Here is a 7,154-nt window from a genome sequence, read left to right as displayed (position 1 = left end):
TTCTCAACATTTGGAGTTACCTCAGACAAAAGTAATAGTGACTCTGTCCTCAAGATAAAAACAATAGAAGCATCTATTTGATTGAAATCCTGGAGGAGAGAAGAGAGGGATGAGGTAGGGACAATATTCAAGAGACAGTGGCTTAGATTTTCCCAGAACTGATACATAATACCAATCCAAAAAGTAAAGATGCCCAGCACATTCTGAGCAGAATAGACTATAAAGAAAGAAATGTATGTAATGATGAAACTGGAAAACAAAGACAAAGGGCAAATATTAAAATCCCAGAGGATGAGGGGATGGTCTATAATCTGGAAGGAACAGCAGAGTGGAAAGCTAGAAGAGAGCCTAATCTCAAGTGCTAAAAGAAAAATTGCTCAATTGGGATTTTCAGAACAACTCTCAAGCAGGGGAAATCAAAAGAATCAGGCTTGAGAGAGATCAAAATGTGGAGCAGAAGGATGTAAAACTCACCTCCCCCCAAGTCTACACAATGTTGGGAAGATGGTCTCTGCAATGGGAAAACTGAACAACTACATGTAAAGAAATGAAACTAGATCATTCTTTAACTCCATACACAAAAATATGTTCAAAATGGATTCAAGGCCTAAATGTGAGAATGAACACTATAAAAATCCTGGAGGAAAACATAGACAAAACACTCTGACATAAAGCATAGCAACATCTTTTTTGACCTGTCTTCCAGAATAATGGAAATAAAAGCAAAAATAAACAAATAGGATCTACTTAAAACCTTTTGCACAGCAACTCAAACAATAAATAGAATAGAAAAACAACCCACAGATTGGAAGAAAGTATTTGAAAATGATGCAACCAGTAAGGGATTAGTCTCCAAAATCTGCCAACAGCTCCAAGCCAGGCTTCAGCAATATGTGAACTGTGAACTTCCAGATTTTCAAGCTGGTTTTAGAAAAGGCAGAGGAACCAGAGATCAAATTGCCAACATCCATTAGATTATCAAAAAAGCAAGAGAGTTCCAGAAAAAGATTAATTTCTGCTTTATTGACTATGCCAAAGCCTTTGACTGTGTGGATCACAATAAACTGTGGAAAATTCTGAAAGAGATGGGCATACCAGACCACCTGACCTGCCTCTTGAGAAAGCAACAGTTAGAACTGGACATGGAACAACAGACTGGTTCCAAATAGGAAAAGGAGTACGTCAAGGCTGTATATTGCCACCCTGCTTATTTAACTTATATGCAGAGTACATCATGAGAAACACTGGGCTGGAGGAAGCACAAGCTGGAATCAAGATTGCCAGGGGAAATATCAATAACCTCAGCTATGCAGATGACAACACCCTTATGGCAGAAAGTGAAAAAGAACCAAAGAGCCTCTTGATGGAGGTGAAGAGGAGAGTGAAAAAGTTGGCTTAAAGCTCAACATTCAGAAAATGAAGATCATGGTATCCGGTCCCATCACTTCATGGTAAATAGATGGGGAAACAGTGGAAACAGTGGTTGACTTTATTTTTCTGGGCTCCAAAATCACCGCAGGTGGTGACTGCAGCCATGAAATTAAAAGACGCTTGCTCCTTGGAAGGAAAGTTATGACCAACTTAGACAGCATATTCAAAAGCAGAGACATTACTTTGCAAACAAAGGTCCGTCTAGTCAAGGCTTTGGTTTTTCCAGTAGTCATGTATGGATGTGGGAGTTGGACTATAAAGAAAGCTGAGCACAGAAGAATTGCTGCTTTTGAACTGTGGTGTTGGAGAAGACTCTTGAGAGTCCCTTGGACTGCAAGGAGATCCAGCCAGTCCATTCTGAAGGAGATCAGCCTTCAGATGAGTTGACTCATCGGAAAAGACTCTGATGCTGGGAGGGATTGGGGGCAGGAGGAGAAGGGGACGACAGAGGATAAGATGGCTGGATGGCATCACTGACTCGATGGACATGAGTCTGAGTGAACTCTGGGAGTTGGTGATGGACAGGGAGGCCTGGCATGCTGTGATTCATGGGGTCGCAAAGAGTCAGACACGACTGAGTGACTGAACTGAACTGAACTTCCCTCTCTTCCTGAATGCCTCTTTGGCTCCTGTAAAAATGTCTTCACCTCTTCCTCCACTAGCAGTTCCACATAAGGATTAGTGGGAGAGACAACCTTCTTTGAGTTAGAAAACGTTTAACAAGGAGGGCTCTTCATGGGCTTTGTTAAAGAGCCAGCAGGCTCCCACCTCCAGTAGCTTTCTTCAAGCATCCACCTTACCAGTCCCTGTCTGTCTGTCTTTCTCCTTAACTATCTCCACACCTCTCCCTTCCCCCACCTTCTCTTCTTTTCTTCCTCATTCTCTACGTCTTTCTTTCTATGCATATGTATTGATAAAGAAAGGAGACTGTCATGCCTCTATATACCTAGATTTTTACTCATGAAAGGATTTGGCCTTTTCCATCACCCATTATCTTGATTAAGCATGTCTAGAAATCTGAATTTATGGACCTTAAAAATTAAGGAACCACTGAGTTCTAGCAGTTATTGTTGCTAAATCCGAAATCCACAGTCATGAAAATTGCTCAACGAATCAGTACGTTCCTTCCTTGATAGATCAGAATGAAGAAATCTGTTTTTCACACAAGATAGAGAGGCAGAGCGGGATTTAGTTTCTGCTTCTCTGAATTTAAGAATATACTGACCTATATACCTTCTGAGAACTACTTCAAAAATCCCTTCTTCTGCCAGAAATGTCAATAGTGAGAAGCCTAATGCATCTGGCATTTTGAACAGCAAGTCATAAATTTCTCTGTTAGGATTGTTTCACTTGCAGAGTATATTTGTGTTCTTGTAGCACATCATGCTAAGATTTCCACAAACTACCTGTTAATGTCTGGGCAATAAGGCAACACAGGAAAGACGCTGCTGCTGCTGCTGCTAAGTCGCTTCAGTCGTGTCCGATTCTTCGTGACCCCATGGACTGCAGCCTACCAGGCTCCTCCGTCCATGGGATTTTCCAGGCAAGAGTATCGGAGTGGGATGCCATTGCCTTCTCCGAAAGATGCTGAGCAGTATCTATATGGCCCTCACGGCAGTTTTCATTCAACTGTTTTCATCCTTGTTTTATAGATTATGTGCAATAACAAAAGGAACTTTGTAAACCACTAAAAATCATCCTGTGAAAGATATAACGAGGTAACCACACTTAAAATACCTTTTCTTCAATTGTAAAGGTCTAGGTAGCTATTGTTTAGAAGGAATAGAAAGGTATGGTGAGGGCTTTGAAGCCAAGGTTCCTGGTTCATGTTCTTACTCTACCCTTTAACCAGCTCTGTGACATGGAGCCAGTTACTGCATCTCTCTGTGCCATACAGGGTTATGATGAGAATTTGTGAGTCTCAAATTTTATCTGTTGTCCTTTTGATTAGAAAGAAATACCATATATTATGAACCTTGTAACATATCTTGTATTTGAGCTCAAAAACATAGGTGACTTAACTTTTCCTACTCAAAATAATTTCCTAAATGTTGTTTATTTTTTATATTATTTCTTTACTTGTGGCTGTGCTGGGCTTTGTTGCCGCGTGCGGGTGTTCTCTAGTTGCAGAGAGCAGGGACGACTATCTTATTGTGGTGCATGGCTTCTCACTGTGGTTACCTTCTCGTGTTGCAGCTCACAGGCTTTAGAATGCATGAGGTCAATAGTTGTGGCACACAGCCTTAGTTGTCCCACAGCATGTGAGATCTTCCCAGACCAGGGATTGAACCCATGTCCTCTACATTGGCAGATGGATTCTTAACCAGTGGACCATCGGGGAAGTCCCTAAATATTGTTTAATAAACATGAATCAGTTTCAAATGAAAAAAAGAAAAATAAATTTATTGCAAGTTTCCATTTCAGATTCCACTCGCATTCCATTTTCCAATGGATCCAGTTTATTCTGGTAATAAATTATTCCTTCCTTTGTATCATAGGGCTCTATTTAAGTTGTAACAACTTTTGTTAGTTATTAGTCATTAGTAGTAGTCTTAGTAGTTTGTTTAGTATTTATATTATTCATTCATTTGTCCACTAGTGGCTTAGTTGGTAAAGAATCTGCCTGAAGTACGGGTGACCTGGGCTTGATCCCTGAGTCAGAAGGTCCCCTGGAGAAGGAAATGGCAACCCACTCCAGTACTCTTGTGTGGAGAATTCTATGGACAGAGGTGCCTGGTGGGCTACAGCCCATGGGATTGCAAAAAGTTGGACATGAGTATGCAATTAACTTTCACTTTTACCCATCCTTACTAGAACTTCAATGCGAAGACACACAAAGATGGATGAACACTGGCAGTTCTGCCTCCTTGAGCTCAGGTCTTGTAGAGCAGCAAGAGGAGTGAAAAAACAGACCTTTTGCAACAGTGTGTGACAAGTGCTGAAATAAAAGACGTCTGTTACTTAGGTGTCAGGGAAAGAACACCTACCCCAGACTGAGGGGAGTGGGAACTATGAGAAGAGGCTTCCTCTGCAATGTGACCCAGTGGAGCAAAGAGAGAAGAGTGGAAGCCAGCTAGGAAAAAAGCATCAGTCTAGCTTGTGGGGAGAGCAGCAGGCAGCCAATGAGATGCCTTAACAGTCTGAAAAAAAGGTCAATTAGGTGTGGAAATTGGAAGCTTTCAGAGAAGATGCCCAGGGAGTAAGCAGTAACAAGGTTATGAAGGTCCACGGAGAACTCTGAGTAGCATTTATACTTCATCTTAAGAATGATAGGGAATTTCCGAGTGTTTGTGGTTTAGAAAGTTCACTCTGGCTGTGGTAAGGATGATGGGCTGGAAGGGGCAAGAGTGGAGGCTGGGAAATCAGTATGGAAGTTGTTGTGATGATGCAGAAAGAGTAGGTGCCTAGGGTGGCAACATGGACACAGAACTTCTAGGGAGCTCAGAGAAATGTCTTGTTTGGGAGGAATCCATAGGACCTGGGGGCCAAGGAAGATCATAGAATCTAAATTGACTTTCAGAACTCTCCTACATTGTTGGTGCAGCCACAATGGAGAACAGAATGGAGGCTCCTCAAAACACTAAAACACTAAAAATCAAGCTACCATATGATCCAGCAACCCCACTCCTAGGCATATATCCGGACAAAACTGTAATTCAAAAAGATACATGCACCCCAATACCCAAGACATGGAAACAATCTATACATCCATTGACAGATGAAGGGATAAATATGTGGTCCATATATGCAGTGGAATATTACTCAGTCATTAAAAGAATGAGATAAGGCCATTTGCAGCAACACGGATACAACTAGAGATTCCCATGCTAAGTGAGGTAATCAGAAAGAAAAAGACAAATATCGTGTGATGTCACTTACATATGCAATCTAAAATATGGTGCAAATGAACCTGTCTATAAAACAGAAATAGACTTACAGACATAGAGAACAGATGTGTGGCTGCCAAGGCGGGGAGGAAAAGGGACAGGGATGGAGTGCAAGTTTGAGGCTGGTAGATGCAAACTATTACATTTAGATAAATGACAAGGTCCTATTGTATAGAACAGGGAACTATATCTAGTTTCCTGGGGTAAACCATAGTGGGAAAGAATTTTTTAAATGTATGTATGTGTATAACTGAGTCACTTTGCTGTACATTGAAGATTGACATATTATTGTAAATCAATTATATTCCAATTTAAAAAATACATTTTTGAGCTTAAAATATAAATTAAAATAAACTGATCCTCAACTGTGGGACCTGGACAAATGAATGTTTCTGAGAGGAAAGCAGGAACACATTTTTGAGGTAACATTCAAATGATGTATTAATAAGTCCCTGAAGAGCCACTCATACCAAAGCAAAAGAAGGCGGGCTTGTTTTTGATTCCCTTTCAATTAAGATAATCACAAGGAAACAAGTCCGTAAATAAACCATAGGAAGACTCTTTGGGTCACTCAATGATCCTTCCTGTCTGTCTTTAGGATTTTTCTTGTGCCCCCGATAAAACTGCAGGGTGATCCACGCTGCTGATGAGTCTCAGAGCTCCTCTGAGAGCTTGTGAGCCCATCTCCTAGAGCTACAAAGAAGGAAGGAACCATGCCTCAACACTGGGTTCAGCAAAGCCTGCGGGCAGGGCTGAGGTTGTGAGGGTGTGCACAGACCCTGGGATGGAAGAAGGGCACTTGGTCCAGGTGGCAGGGTTGCCAACATAGCCTAAAAGGCACGTTTACAAGTGCTCTAGGAAGATGAGGCTGGAGACAGAAAGAGAATGACCCTCCTGCATACTCATGGTGGTCCTCAGCTACTCAAGTATTATCATCCGTAGCTGAGTGCTTGCTGGAGTCACCTTTAGCCCAGAAAGTTGTCTGCCAGCTGTAGACCCATCGCTGCTGTACAACCTGATTGCATGTCCTCCTGTAGAGAAATGAACCCTGTTGGATTTACTTACATCATCTTTGTCCACCTAAATCTCTTATCAGCGGCATTTCTCAGTATGGTAGTTCTGTTGGCACCATCCTTTCTTTATTCATTTAACAAATATTAACTGAGTACTTATCACATATCAGTGCTTTGGGTACAAACACAAGCTGTTATTGTTGCTCCCCAAGGAGCCACCTAACCCAATTTGAAGTTTATTTGGCAAGACATGTGCAGGTACAGGGAGTACCTATTACAGGTTTGGGCATTCTGTACCTATGACTAGATCTATTCTGATCAGATTTTAGTCCTTCAAGATTCAGCTCATGTCCCAAACTCTCTAAAAAAGCTTCTCCTAATTTCTGCAGCCCACAGTATTCTTTTTTTTTTTCCTACCCATGCTTTGGCATCAAATGATGTGCTGCTGGGCCCTGTTACTCGGTTCATCATGAGTTTATCTCCTTGACTGGATGGTGGGTCCCTGGTGGGAAGGTTGTATTAGTCAGGGTTCTTCAAAGAAATAGGACCAACAGGAAATATAAAGAATATCCTATGCGGGGTTGACTCAGGTGTCTATGGACCCTGACAAGTCCCAAGCTCTACAGTCCACAAGCTGGAAACCCAGGAAAGTGAATGGTATAACTTTCAGTCTGAAAACCAGCAGGTTCAGGGTCTAAGAAGAGCTGAAATTTCACTTCAAGTCAAGACAGAAAAAGACCATTGTCCCTACTCACGTGGTTAGGCAGAGGAGTTTCCCTGTCATGCCAGGGAGAGTCAGCCTTTTGGTTCTATTCTATCCCAT

Source organism: Bos javanicus, chromosome 13 (genome assembly GCF_032452875.1).
Source record: "Bos javanicus breed banteng chromosome 13, ARS-OSU_banteng_1.0, whole genome shotgun sequence".
In the NCBI taxonomy this organism is placed as follows: domain Eukaryota; kingdom Metazoa; phylum Chordata; class Mammalia; order Artiodactyla; family Bovidae; genus Bos; species Bos javanicus.
Note: the sequence above shows the minus strand (reverse complement) of the source record.